Consider the following 16,151-nt stretch of genomic DNA (forward strand, 5'->3'; position numbering starts at 1 on the left):
TTGTAGAACAGTCATATTTCTTTGAAAAGGCCTAGTGATCTTAAATGAGGATGACTTACATAGAAGAATCATAAGCAGAAACAGTGATCATGACTATAACACCATGTCTCAAAATTTCAACACTTGTCACCTTTTAATACATGTTAGGTCTATGGCTGAACCAACAAATTAGGTAAATTTTATACTTCATCACACTGTTTACAATAAAATTATTTTACTAAGTAATAACTTCTATCAGTGAAAGAAATAAGTATATCTGTGATCTAAGGTGAAATGACAGTCACAGGTCAGGTCCTACACCCAATTTAATTTAATTTAATTTAATTTAATTTAATTTAATTTAATTTGAGAGAGAGAGAGAGAGAGAGAGAGAGAGAGAGAGACGAACCCCAACCAGGCTCCACACTCAACACAGAGCCTCATGCGGGGCTTGATCCCACAGCCCTGGGATCATGACCTGAGCGGAAATCAAGAGTCAGGTTCTAAATGACTGAGCCACCCAGGCTCCCCCAGTTTAATTCTTTTTTGATTCTTTATTTTGAGGAACTGCAAACTCAAATTCATTCTGATTGAAATAATTAAACATTTGCTGGAATACCTCCTGATAGCTACTATTCCAAACTTTAAAATACTGACTAAAATATTTTTAAATAAATATTTTAAAACACAGATAAGGGGCGCCTGGGTGGCGCAGTCGGTTAAGCGTCCGACTTCAGCCAGGTCACGATCTCGCGGTCCGTGAGTTCGAGCCCCGCGTCGGGCTCTGGGCTGATGGCTTGGAGCCTGGAGTCTGTTTCCGATTCTGTGTCTCCCTCTCTCTCTGCCCCTCCCCCGTTCATGCTCTGTCTCTCTCTGTCCCAAAAATAAATAAAAACGTTGAAAAAAAAAATTAAAAAAAAAAAAACAAAACACAGATAAATCTCAAAAGAAAGGTAAACATTCACCTGTCAAAATCAAATCATAACAGAGTGGGACTTGAAGCCAAGCAGTCCATGAAAACGTTGAGAGCAAATTGAGTTAGAGGTTCAACTACACTGACTTTCACCATCCTTAAATAGCAATCAGATAATTTCCAACCACCTGTTCAATATCTTAGCCAGACACAAGGCACCTGCCAAATTAGGTGAAAAAGTTAACTACCCAAGATCAAAACCAAAAGCCTTTAACCGTGGCGGGACAAGAAATCCAAATCTGCACTTAAACCAAGCAACTAACATAAAACTGTTTTAACAACCTGATAACCTGTATTCCAGCCAGAAGTTTAAAAGGGAAAAAAAAGGTCATGTGCTAGATTCCTTTACAAGATAAAATCTTCTGAAAATAAGCTCACAGCCATTCAAAACTATAAAATATATGAAATAATCTGTTGTAAAAAAAGATACTATAGACACACAAAAAAGAGGTGGGGGTTCACACTTGAATTAGAGAAAACTAAGCAATCTGAAATCAATCATCAAAGTAGGTATGATTTTTAAATTGCCAGATAAAGCAATGTAACTATTAAAGAAGATCAGGCAGTTACTAAATAAGCATGGATAGATACAAAAAATGGTCTAGCAGAAATCACAGAAATGAGAAATATGTTCACTGAACTTGAAATGACAGATGAAGTGAAAACTAGAAAACACTGGAAGTGAAAATTGATGATTTGGAGACAAGGGAGAAGAAATTCCCTGGAATGCAGCACAGAGTAACAGAGTTGGAAATATGAGAAAGAAGAATCAGGGAAGATAAAAGTTCTAACATATGTCCAATAAAGGTTAGAGAAGGGGCGAACAGAAAAAAGAAAGGAAAAGCAAAATAATTATACTCTGATTAGTACAGAGAATGTGTCCCTGGAAAAGAAAACTTGAATGAGATTTACAGTGTCAACATTTCTTAATTCCTATAGAGATGCATTTCCAGCAGCATATTTTGGCAATGATCCTTCATTTTCATCAAATTCCTGAAATTATGGCACACCTATACTGTTTTGTTAGGTACAAATCAGAGTGATGCATTTAATACCCTTCATAATATGAAGAGATGTTTAATAATGCTAAGCCTGCTGATCTTTTTCCTGTTTCCTCAACGTTTACATGAAGGCACAGGGAATCACCAACATAATTGCTGTTAATATCAGCATGACACTATTTCTCCATTTTTTATTTTATTTTTTTTATTGTTTATTGGGGGGGGGGAGGGGAAGACAGAGAATCCTAAGTAGGCTCTGCGCTGACAGCACAGAGCCTGATGCAGGGCTCGAACTCACAAACTGTGAGATCATGACCTGAGCTGAAGTTGGACACTTAAACCAACTGAGCCACCCAGGCACCCCTCCATTTTTTATAGTCCAGTATTATTACTTACACATCTCCTATTACCAATTGGTCAAAACTGTTTGCTAAAAATCAAAACAAATGGCAGAATGCAATGCCACACTTAAACGCTGAGTGCATATAGTACAAACTGCAGTCTTCTCACTGGCCAAGAGCATATGATAGCACTCAGAGCATAGAAAAAAATATGGATTAGCAATGTTCTAAAAGTATTTCTTTATACTTTACCCACCTTTACATTCTTTCTCAGGAAGCTGGCAGAGAATGTGCTCTACCAAAACAAGGGAGTAAAGCATGAAAGAAGTAGACCCTGGTTTTAGAAAACAGAGGTCCTATCTAAGGAGAGAGGTAAAAAGAATACCTAAGATCATGATGAGGGAAATCATGGGATAACAGCTATACACCAGACATTGAGGGAAATCATTCAAACCTGACGGCATTAAGAAAACTTCAGGAGCGTCTGGGTGGCTCAGTCAGTTAAGCATCTGACTTCAGCTCAGAAAGTGAAGGTGTACCAGGGGCAGACATATCAACAGAGACCTACCTCCTTGTAGGAGTTACCTGGATTGGTTCTCCCAACTTTTACTCTTCCTTTCCATTTGGAAGACGTAAACAGCTAAAAATTACATTTTCCAGTCTCTTTGCAGCTCATAGTCCAAATGTAAAGAAAGGTTTTACCAGGTAGATGTTGTACTCCAACAAGATATGGGAAGAAAGTAAGGCAGAGGACACCTGTTTGCTTTCAGCATGTAAAGTCAGACATGGATGTTTCTGGTGGCAGGGACTGGTCTAATGTCTAGTGTGAGACCCCTGGTATGACAGCCAGTTGTGGTGGCAGCAGCATCAGCTTTCTGACCTCTAGACTGCAACAGTAATATAATGATGCTGAATCATGGTCTACAGATAATCTCTAACTTCTGTTCCAGCATTTGGAATAATTTTATAAACTCTTATTCCCTATATAAGGTCCTTTCTGCTTGGAATATTTAGGGTGTGTGTGTGTGTGTGTGTGTGTGTGTGTGTGTGCGCACATGCGCATGCCTTTCTGTCCTATAATGTGACCGATGACATTTTGCCTATCTTTGATAGCTTCAGGAAATAATGAAATCTGCGATAAGACTGAGGTAAGGGGGATCCAGAAGCAGCAATATAAGCATGTTATATAGAAATATGAAAGTAGAGGGATATATCATTTGCATTATATAAAGTTGCATCCACTGTTTAAGTACACATTTGGTGAGTTTTGACAACTGTCTGCAATAGTATAACAAAAAATACCATTATAAAGTTGCCTCATGCCCCTTTGCAATAAATCTACCCCACTCCCCAATCCCAGGCAACCACTGATCTGTGTTCCTTTACTATATAAATTAGATGCTACTTCCAGAGTTTTGTATAAATGGGCTTATACAATGTATACTTGAAGAGTCCAGCTCCTAGCCAAAAACCTATGTGTGATTTTGCAAACCCAACCACAGGCAATTACAAAGCCTTCATCTGGCAGGCCTCCCAGGAAGAAGTTGCTTTCCCTACACCAGATATTGCACAACCATTGCACTGCAGTCTCTGAAGAGAGTTGTAGTCGAGAACTCAGCCCACCTGGCTGGCCAGGCTCTTAGGCACATCTGTATTACTAGCTATTCAGGGGTCTCTTCATCTGGAAGATCTTCATCAGGAGATCTCCTTAAATGGTGGGGGAAGGAGGATACTTTTTTTCCACTTTGACTAGTGAATAGTACTTTTCCACTTCTAATCCCTCCCTCTCTCCCTCCTCTCTGTACTCTACTCTTACCCCCTGAAGTCCCCATTGCTCAACCTGGGTCCATAAAAGTACAGAAGCTTTTTGTTTGGGGCTCCCTAGGCTGTGAGATGACCCCCACGTCTGTGCTGATCCACCCCACCCTCAAATGGGTGCATTTGTTCCATGGGAAAAGATGGGCCAGTGGGAAGTTAGTGCTTTCCCCATTTAGTCTCTTGCTATATACCACCACATAAAGTGATTAAAGGCTTGACAATTAATTTTGTTTTGGCTTACCTTTTTTAACTGCTAGTGACACCTAGCCAATCAGCTTTCTCCAGCTCAGCTGAGCCCCTGCCAATACTCTTTTGTATCTGAAATTTCACTTAACATAATTGAGATTCACTGATGTTGTATAAAACACTAGTTTGTTTCTTTTGCTCAGTAATATTCCTTTTTATTGTGTGAATACACTGCAATTTGTTTATCCATTCACCTATTAATGGATATTTGGGTTGTTTCTAATTGTTGCCTATTATGAATAAAACAGTAATAAGTGTGGTAGGACAAAACTTTTTGCAGCCACAGGTTCCCAGTTGTCTTGAATAAATATCCAGAGTCGAACTGCTGGATCATACTAACTGTGTAAGAAACAGCCAAATTGTTTCCTAAGGTGGTCGTACCATTTTACACATCCACCAGCCGTGGGTGAGAGTTCCAGATGCTCCACATTCTAAAACTTGGTATGGACACTCTTTTTATAAATATAAATATAAATATAAATATAAATATAAATATAAATATAAATATAAATATAAATATGTAAATTTACACACACACACACACACACGTATCTTTTACTGTTCACTGTAGCTGGTATGGTAAACTGGAAAAGACAAAACAGACGTGTTTTGCCTTACCAGTTTTTTTTAATATAACTGACATATATAATTATATTAGTTTCAGGTGTACAACAATGATTAGATATTTGTATATATCATGAAATGATCACAATGCCTAGTTAACATATAACAAACACAGTTGTAAATTTTTTTTTGTTGTGATGAAAACTTCTAAGATCTACTCTCTTCACAACTTTCAAATATAAACACAGTATTGTTAACTATATTCACCATGCTGTTACTTCCATGACTTACTTCAGTCTTAATTTTAATCATTTCTTGTGTATGCAGTAATATCCTATGATTTTTAATTTGAATAACCTGTTTAACGATGATAGGCATCATTTCAAATGCGTATTGGCCATTCATACAACTTCTTGTGTGAAGTGTCTGTTGAACTCTTTTGCCCATTTTTTCTTAATGAGTTACTTGTTCTAATTAATAAGTGGTAAGAGTTCTATTTTTTTTAACGTTCATTTATTTATTTTGAGAGAGATTATGTGCACATACATGCACACGCAGGAGAGGGAAAAAGAATGAGAAAGAGAGAGGGAGAGAGAGAATTCCAAGCAGGCGCCACACTGTCAGTGCAGAGCCCGACACGGGGCTTGATTCCACGCATGACCTGAGCCAAAATCAAGAGTTGGATGCTCAACCAAATGAGCCACCCAGGTGCCCCAGTGGTTAAGAGTTCTTAATATATTCTGAAAACAAGTCCTCTGCCAGATATAAGCATTATAAATATTTTCTTCCAGTCTGTGGCTTGCCTGTTCATTTTAGTTAATGGTGTCATCTGGGAAAATATTTTTATTTTAATAAAGTCCAATTTATCATCTTTTTCTTTTAGCCTAATATTTTTGTGTTCTAAGAAATATTACCAACTCTAAGGCCACAGCTATTTTCTTTTATGTTTTCTCCTATAAGTTTAATAGTTTTAGGTTTTACATTTAGATCAATGATTGATTTCAAATTTTGTATATAGTCATAAGGCAAAAACCAAAGTTCACTTTTTCCCATTATTCCAGCACCATCTGAAAAGAATATCTTTTCTCCATTGAGTTACCTTGGCACCTGTTTGAAAATCAGTTGGCTATGTATGTGGGGGTCTGTATTTGGGCTCTTTTTGTATTCCATGTCTATCCTTTCACGAATACCAAATCGCCTTTATTACATCAGTTTTGCAGTAAGTCTTGAAATTAGGAGGTATGATCCTACAACTTTGTTATTCTTTTAAAATATTGCTTGGCTAAGCCCTGCGCATTTTCATATAAATACTGGAATTGGCTTGTAAATTTCTTTTTAAAGAGCATGCCAGAATTTCTGACGGAGATAAATGAATTAAGAAGAAATTAAAAGTTTAACCATCTAATTCATAAATATGACATACCTCTTAATTTACTTATGTCTTCTTTAATTTCTATTAGCAATGGTTTATGGTTTTTGGTTTTTGGTTTTTGGTTTTGGTTTTTGGTTTAAAGGTCTTACACATATTTAATAAAGTTTACCCCAAGTATTTAATGCCTTTAGATGCTTTGTAAATGTAATTTTTTTAAGTTTATTCATTTTGAAAGAGCAAGCACACACAAGTGAGCACGTGCACAAGAGAGAGTGGGGGAGGGGGACAGAGAGAGAGAATCCCAACCAGTCCCCATGCTGACAGCATGGGGTCTGACATGGGGCTTGAACTCACAAACCATAAGATCATGACCTGAACCGAAATCAAGAGCTGGACCCTTAACCATCTGAGCTACCGAGGCAACCCTAAATGTAATTGTTTTATCTCACTTTTTCAATTTTCTTTGCTATATACAGAAATACAATTGATATTTGTATTGGACTATGAAACTTACAACCTCACTAAATTCACTTATAAACTCTGCTCATTTTATTATAGAGGCTTCAGGATTTGCTACATATATAATTATGTTGTTTGCTAATAAAGACATTTTTGGGGGCACCTGGGTGGCTCAATTGGTTAAGCATCTGACTTCAGTTCAGGTCATGATTTCACAGTTCGTGCGTTTGAGTCCCACATCGGACTCCGTGCGGACAGCTCAGAGCCTGACACCTGCTTTGGAGTCTGTGTCTCCCTTTCTCTCTCTGCCCCTCCCCAACTTGTGCATGCATGTGTGCTCTCTCTCAAAAAAAAATTTAAAAAAAAAAGACATTTTTTTCTTCCCAGTACACATGCTTTTATTTCTATAAAGCCAAGTAATTAAGACAGTGTGATACTGGTGCAAGGATACAGGAATAATTCAGTGGAATAAAGAGTACACAAATAGACCCTCGCCACACACATACTCACACACACACAGACACATAACCTAATTTATGGCAAACAATCCACAGTGATGGAAAAAGCTAATCTTTTCAATAAATGATGCAGGATCAACTGGGTATCCACACAGAAAAAATTACCCTCAATCCCTACTTTGTACTATACCAAAAAATTAATCTGAGCTAGATCACAGATCTAAACATAGAATCTAAAGCTTCTAAAAGAAAACAAGGAAGAATATCTAACTGACCTTGGGATGGACAAAGATTTCTTAAAAAGTATACATAAAACACTAATTATACATTTTAATGAAGTCTAATTTGTCAATCACTAAAATTTTTCTCTTCATCAAAAAATGCCATTAAGAGGGTTACCTGGGTGACTCAGTTAGTTAAGCAACCAACTCTTGATTTCAACTCAGGTCCTGTTCTCACAGTTCATGGGATCAAGCCTGGAGTCGGGCTCTGTACTGACAGTGGGGAGCCTGCTTGGGATTCTCTCTCTCCCTCTCTCTGCCCCTCCCCACTTATGCTCCCTCTCCCTCTCACTCTCTCAAATTAAATATATATGTATATTTTTTTAATTTTTTTTTAACGTTTATTTATTTTTGAGACAGAGAGAGACAGAGCATGAACGGGGAAGGGGCAGAGAGAGAGGGAGACACAGAATCGGAAACAGGCTCCAGGCTCTGAGCCATCAGCCCAGAGCCCGACGCGGGGCTCGAACTCACGGACCGCAAGATCGTGACCTGAGCTGAAGTCAGACACTCAACCGACTGAGCCACCCAGGCGCCCCAATATATATATATTTTTAAATGCCCTTAAGAGAATGAAAAGACAAGCAACAGACTGGGAGAAGAAATATATAACATGTTTAAGGATAACAGACTTTTGGGATGCCAGTGGCTCAGTCAGTTAAGCGTCCAACTTCGGCTCAGGTCATGATCTCACAGTGAGTTTGAGCCCCACATCTGACTCTGTGCTGACAGCTCAGAGCCTGAAGCCTGCTTCAGATTCTTTATCTCCCTCTCTCTGCCCATCCCCTGCTCACACTCTCTCTCTCTCTCAAAAAATAAACATTAAAAAAAAAAAAAAAAAAAAGATACCTGAATTTGAAGACGGCCCTCAGCCAAAATAATCAAAAAAGACTCACAAAGTATTGTCTCCCAGGCTATGCCTTTAGGTCCAAGAGTCTAGAACATTAGGATCTCAGTGCTCAAATTATTTTAGAAGGATCTTCAATGCTGACACATAAAGGAAGACAGGAGCCTTAGGCGTAAACTGATTATTACACCTCAGCAGACTCTCAGGAGATGACTAGAGATTGGAAAACTGCCCCTTGCAAGTGTTAAATACAGACCTTTTAAAGACTACAGCTATCTTGTTGTTGGTATTGGTAGAAACTGCATCTATCATCGAAGGTCATCAAATAATCCTGAAGCAAGAAATAACCATCATGTTCCAGATGCTGTCAAAGAATCATTCAAATAAGGAGAAGGCCACTCAGGAGAACTTACTTACTGATAACAGAAATCTCCTATGCAAGAGTGTATTCCAGAGGTAAGTTCAGGAGGAGTTCATTACATTCACATACAGGCCTACTCACCATTTCTGAGGCCACTGACATAAATGCCCTCTCAGAACTTCCCAGTTTGGATTGCTGTATAACGTGAACCCTAAGATTCTCAGCCAAAGCAAAATGTACCATTCGTTTTAACAATACGAGTTCCCTAACTGTAATGGAGTGCTAACGCTAGCCTGCAAGAGCCATTTTTCTCTATCCAACTCCTACTATACCACCTATGCTTCAGGTATAGTAGGAGTATTACACAGCAAAAAAAAAAAAAAAAAAAAAAAAAAAGCAACAAATAAGGGGTTTTTGTTTTTTGGTTTTTTTTCCTCCAGAGAGTCAATCCCTTACCATTACTAGCATACCATTGGCTATTTGACAGCTGCAATGTTTCTGAAAATAAGGCACATACAGCCTGCAGACAGTAAAACCGTGGTAGAAGGTAGTAAAGGAAATCTGCAAAATGGGTCTCTGGGGAAAGATCTAGATATTCACAAAATCTTGGGTCATTCCAGTACAGTATGGCAAAAAGGCCCTGGATGACTGGGCAATAAAAAATGACCCTTTATGGAATATCCAGTTATAGAAATCCCTATGAGAACTTTATCAAAAAAATGAAAGTGCTAGTTCAGAGGGGGGCTGGAATGCAGAGGTAAATGCCCTAGACCTCTAGAACTAGCATCCTGAATTCATCAAATGAATGAGCAATGGATCACACAAGCAAAACTGTATTAAAAATCTGTAGGAGGAATGACAGCAAAATAGCAGACTAGAAAGCTCCAAGCTCTCATTACCCTAAAATATTTTTAAAAAACAAGCAGGAACTGTCAGAACCAACTCTGTTGAAACTCTGGGAAACAATCAGAAGTTAATAGTGACCAAGCAAACACCCAATCCATAAAAAGCCATGTTCAAAATGGCAGGAGAATTTTGTGGTGTTTTCTTAATGTTCCCTCATCCATTCTCTAGTGCAACGGTGGTCTTGTTCTTGTAACAGTAGCAACTTGGTTCCCAGCTTCTTCATTCTTCTAAAGGATAGCAGAAAAGACCTGATATGCAAATTATTGTACATATCTGTTCTATCCTGTGTGGGGGATACTTGAAAGGCTGATGCAAAGCATCTGCCTCTGTATCACCTAACTTGGAATGCAGGTGGGTAAAGGGGCAAACATTGCTTGTAAAAGCTGTAAGGCAACTGACACCCCGGGTAAGAAGAGTGGTGACATCAAATAGACAATCTAAAGCCTGGAAGAGAAACTGGGGGGAGAGTCTGGGAAATTAAGACATAGAAAGCAGCCAAGTATATAGGGGAATTTAGAAAGCTACTTGCAAGTTCAGAAAATACCTAAGAAGACTTTAAGCTTTCATTTCAGGCTAGTCACTAGGCTCAGAGCAAGCCTAGCTAAGGGCTAAAGGAGTGCTTAAGAAAGAGGCAATCTGCAAAGACTGGAAGTGCTCCTGGCATTCAAGGAAACTCTGTAAAAATATTAGCTGAACATGAGCCAAAGGGACAGAGACATCAGTGATCACACACAACAAAGAATAATCTGCAAATATAATCTGGAAAAGTCTCAAAACTGACTACCACAGCCTTCAATAGTTAAGAAAAAAAAAAGACAAGGGACTTGAATATATATTGCTTTAAATAAGATATACAAAGAGCTAACAAACACATGAAAAAATGATCAGCATTACTAGTCATTAGTAAAATCCCAATCAAAACCACTCACTTCACACCCAATAGGATGGCTATTATCAAACAACTAAAGGTACCCAGTGTTGACAAGAATGTAGAGGAACTGAAACTTGTGTGCATTGCTGGCAGGAATGTAAAAATAATACAAGTACTGTAGAAAATGGCTTGGCAGTTCCTCAAAGAGTTAAACATTGGATTACCTATGGGCCAGCAATTCCACGGCTAGGTATATACCCAAAAGAATCGACAGCAGGGACTCAAACACTGATACCTGTAAGTGAATGTTCATAGTAGCATTATTCACAATAGCCAAAAAGTGTAAACACACCCAGTGTCTATTGACAGATGATGAATAGTAAATAAAAGGTGTTATATACATACAGTGGAGTATCATTCAACCTTAAAAAGAAGGAAATTCTGACACATGGTACAACATGAAGACATTATGCTACATAAAATAAGCCAGACACAAAAGGACAAATACTCTATGATTCCACTTATATGAGGTACCTGGAACAGGCAAATTCATAGAGACAGCAAAGAGAAGTTACCAGGGTTTGGGAAAGGAGAAAATGGGGAGCTATTATTTAATGGGTACAGAGTTTCTATCTGGGGTAATTAAATGTTCTGGAAATAGAGAGCAGCAATGGTTACATAACACTGTGAATGTAGTTAACACCATTGAACTGTACACCTGCAAATGGCTAAAATGTTAAATTTTATGTTATGTATATTTTACCACACACACATACCCACTCCATCGAATGGATTTTATCTGTGATTAATGAACAATCTTCTAGATTAGAACATGTGCACCCACACACATAGTCAATATGAATGGCTTGAAAATGGCCTTTGACCTATCGTTCCCAAATTAGGTGCCAAGGTATCTCCAAACACTACAACAAACACAGAGGGGTTCCATGCATATTTTAAATTTTCACAGGAAATAGCAACATCCATTAAATATCATGTGAACTATTGGTTCAAGGGAGTTGATTGTTAGAATATTAAATGTCTACATTCTTTTCAATGACTTCATATCTTTGCATTGCTGGGATAAAAAGCAAATACCATGCAAAAATTAATGTGGACGAACAGAAGGGGGCAGAAGGGGGCAGCTTAGAAGCACATGAAAATATTACTAAGACACTAAGGGGATCATGAAAAATGTTAAGGGAACTTCTGCTTTAAGAATTTAAGTAGGGAAGCCTGGTTGGCTCAGTTGGTAGAGCATGTAACTTGATCTCAGGGTTACGGGTTCAAGCCCCACGTTGAGCATAGAGCCTACTTAGAAAAAAAAAAAAAAAAACAAGAAGCAAGTGGACCACATTAGACCCCTACCACTACTACAGGGACCTAACAAATGATTAGTGACTAGAATTGACACCTACTGTACTCTAGGCTTTGCTCGTACTTTAATAAAAGCAATTGACAAGAATTCAATTAAAGGAGCAGAGAATAACTTATCAGCTTCAACCACCTGGGTATGTTTCCTATGATTGTTACCTATTTATAAAAATGGGCAAGGAATTAAAATATTATTACCCTCAAAGTAATGATCTCATTAAAAATTGGAATGGGCAATTAAAACATCTGTTACTTAAATGATAGAATATAAGGGCATCAAGGGCTGGTTAACTTGACTGGGGCACTGTATTTTAAAATTAAATATGAGAGGAAGTAAGAGGGGACTCCACTGGAAAAGTTTCTAGGAACCAGAACGGCAGTTAGGGGATGGACATGATGCACTTCACAGTTTTATCTTCCCCACCTCACAAATTTTTCTTTCATCCTGCCAGACCCAGATGTGCTCAGAACAGGCTAACAGTGCCAACAGAGGGAGATATTGCTGCAGAAGACACGTTATCCATAACATACAATTTGTACCTTTTCTTAAGGAAACTTTGGAGTGGCTCATGACTTCACCGCATATAGCTAAATTAAGATTAACCAGAAGTACTACTTCATTACCAAGCAAGAGTGCCTAGAATTCTTGATTTGTCAAATTGTATAAAATTTTCCTGGGAACACCTGGGAACAAACAAAAGCAAAGGTCTCAGCAAGTCTGCTGTAACTGCCTGCTGTATGGACAGGCAGCGTGACCAAATCACAGCATTCCACTGGGGTAGGAAAAATACAGGTTAAAAAAAATATAAGCGGAAACAAACAGTGGTCAATCATAAGGTAGGGAAATGGGCTATGACACAAAAAAGGATGCCACTATTCTTTTGCCACAAGAACTTCTCAGAGCAAGAAAGTAAGAATGACTAAGGTTGGGAGAAAACAACTGATCCATTACCTCTAGCATGGGAAAACTGAACAAATGCTGATGTGAAGGGATTTAAAGAGAACATATCAAGGAAAATCCTCTTAATGACACATCTAAATGGCAGTAAATTAGAACTGTCTGTCATTTGAGTCATATTTTTGTTGGTTATCTTTATCACGATGATTGCTTTGTAGTGTTTAACAAAGATTCTACCTGTGATTCAGGTGGGATAAACTCTAATAAGCAGCAGACATTTGGTGTGTTATATTGCCACCAATCAACATCACTCCCTCCTGTGAAAATTACTGGGGTATGAGGACAAAAATATCACTTGCTGCTTACTCACTGTGTAAAAAGTCTGCTGCTTTGCTCTTTTTGTTATAAAAGGCATGAATGCAAATGGAACAGCATTCATGGAATAAGAATGGTCCCTAAAAGAGTGAATATGATGCAATATAGTGGCTACATAACATGAATAGATTCACTCCTGGAATTCAGGAAAGGGCTATTATAGCAAACCTGTTTCTTATGCAGACTAAATAAACTTCATCTGAAAGTGAAATACACCTAATTGACTATTTCTTGGGGCACAAAATACATTTGGATGTGTACATTATATTTAAATTACACTCAGGCCACAGGTACTCAATGCCAACAGAATTTGTGGTAGCTCTGTCAACACTGGCCCCAACAATCAAGGAGCAACAACAGAGCCCTAGGGATGGACTCAGATTATTGAACCAAGCCCAGATGGTGTTCCCAGAAGCATTTCATCAGGAAGAAATACACTTGTTATAACAAATAGAAACACTAGATGGTGCTCTCTTCTGGAAGACTGGTCAAGACTGGCAGTCCATTTAGAAAGATGAATCTAGGGTCACCTGGATGACTCAGTCGGTTGAGCCTCAGACTTCAGCTCAGGTCATCATCTCGCAGTTCATGAGTTCGAGCTCTGTGCTGAGGCAGTGTAGACCCTGCTTGGGATTCTCTCTCCCTCCCTCTCCCTCGCTCTCTCTCCTCTCTCTGCCCCTCCTCCACTCGTGTTTTTCTTCTCACTCTCTCTTTCTCTCTCTCTCAAAATAAATAAATAAAAACAAAAAAAGATGAATCTATTCAAAAGTGGAATGGATGCCTCACTAAGCTAGTATAACAGTATATACCTCCACTACACTGGAGAAGACCTACTCGTACCTTTACTCAAGAAGGACTATTGAATATTTTAATCACCATGGCAGCTGTAGTTTCAAACGACCATAAGACTTTAATCTTTCTGCCATAGTGGTATGATGTAAAAATGGGATTATAGTTTCATTAAAAGAATTAAACAAAAATCAAACTTATTTGGTCTCCAGGAAAAAAAAAATGGGGGACGCTAAAGGAAATACTCTAAAAGATGATATTAGACAGGAATGCTAGAAACTATCTAAAGGTCACTCTATAAGTAAGTGGTTACAGACTACATAGTATAATAATATTAACAGCAGGACTATGGCCAATATTTTCCGACTGCCTATTATATACTAGGTGAGATTCAGATGAGGCCAGAATTCGGACTAAAAAGACATGAACAGACATTTCTCAAAAAAGACACCCAGATGGTTACAGACACATGAAAAAATGCTCAACATCGCTCATCATCAGGGAACTACAAATCAAAACCACAATGAGATACCACCTCACACCTGTGAGAATGGCTAACATTAACAACTCAGGCAACAACAGTTGTTAGCAAGGATGTGAAAAAGGAGGATCTCTTTTGCATTGCTGGTGGGAATGCAAACTGGTGCAGCCACTCTGGAAAAGAGTATGGAGGTTCTTCAAAAAATTAAAAATAGAACTACCCTACAACCCAGCAATTGCACTACTAGGTATTTATCCAAGGGATACGGGTGTGCTGTTTCAAAGGGGCACATGCATCCCAATGTTTATGGCAGTGCTATTGACAATAGCCAAGTATGGAAAGAGCCCAAATATCCACCGACGATGAATGGATAAAGAAGATGTGGTGTATATGTGTGTGTGTGTGTGTGTGTGTGTGTATATACATACATATATATATGTATATATGTATGTATGTATGTGTATACATGTATGTATGTATGTGTATACATGTATGTATATGTATATATGTATGTGTATATATACATACATATATATATGTATGTATACACACACACACACACACACACACACACACTGGAGTATTACCAGGCAATCAAAAAGAATGAAATCTTGCCATTTACAACTATGTGGATGGAACCAAAGGGTATTATGCTAAGCGAAATTAGTCAGAGAAAGACTAATATCATATGACTTCACTCATATGAGGACTTTAAGATACAAAACAGATGAACATAAGGGAAGGGAAGCAAAAATAATATAAAAACAGGGAAGGGGACAAAACATAAAAGACTCTTAAATACAGAAAACAGAGGGTTACTGGAAGGGTTGTGGGAGGGGGGATGGGCTAAATGGGTAAGGGGCATTAAGGAATCTACTCCTGAAATCATTGTTGCACTATATACTAGCTAATTTGGATGTAAATTAAAAAATAATTAATTAATTAAAAAAAAAAAAACAAGAAAAAGGGCACTTAAGAAATTTTCATCACAAGCCAGGTCTTTCAAAGGTCTGCAACTCAAATTCACATCAACTGGGTGGTCCAAAAAATGTCAAACATTCAATTTAGTTTCAAATGGACCTGGAATGGTAGGCCCTTTGGCACCTGGCACAAGTAAAAGCAAATCTTCTCTGGAGAAAGGTATCTTCATTCAAGGAATCCCAGTCTCACCAAAAAAAAAAAAAAAAAAAATCTTTTAAAATACAGTAAGTAGCAAGCACACAGTGAAAAATACGCATAGAAAGAAGTAGTGAACCAAAAGGAAGAATCACAAGGGAAAAAAGGGATTGCACAGACAAGCCACAAATATTTCAGCCTTTGGGGCTGTTATCAGTTACAAATAACAAAACCATTCATATTACATTAAAAAAAATAAGAACAGGTTTCAAATATATGCAGAGAACATGAAGCAGTAAAAAGTGAACTGTGAATTAACATATATGAAACGGAAATAAATGAAGATACTACACATAAAACATAACAACTGAAATGTAAATTTTCCTGTGGTAATTTCCAGTAATGGCAACAGAGTGAAGTGCTTAAACGAACCTTCCTACAGATAATAATTATGAAATCTAGACAAAATTAAGGCAATGGAAAGCATCCCAACATAGAAAAAGACAAGAATTTCTTCTTGAAAAATTAGAACTTCAAAAAGAAAATTCTCCAATTCCCACAATTCTATCAACAGAATATTGATCACAGCTGGCTTGAGATGGCAAACAACAGAGTTCAGAACCAGAAGAATTGCTGGAAAT

At 37.9% G+C, this 16,151-nt stretch overlaps 1 protein-coding gene across 2 annotated transcripts in view; it reads right to left on the bottom strand.

The window, feature by feature from the left end:
• The window catches only part of MIPOL1 (mirror-image polydactyly 1), a 346,637-nt gene that overhangs the window by 305,263 nt on the left and 25,223 nt on the right, over positions 1-16,151 (bottom strand). The window lies entirely within an intron of this gene.

Source organism: Puma concolor, chromosome B3 (genome assembly GCF_028749965.1).
Source record: "Puma concolor isolate L17-30 chromosome B3, mPumCon1.1.hap2, whole genome shotgun sequence".
Lineage (NCBI taxonomy): Eukaryota > Metazoa > Chordata > Mammalia > Carnivora > Felidae > Puma > Puma concolor.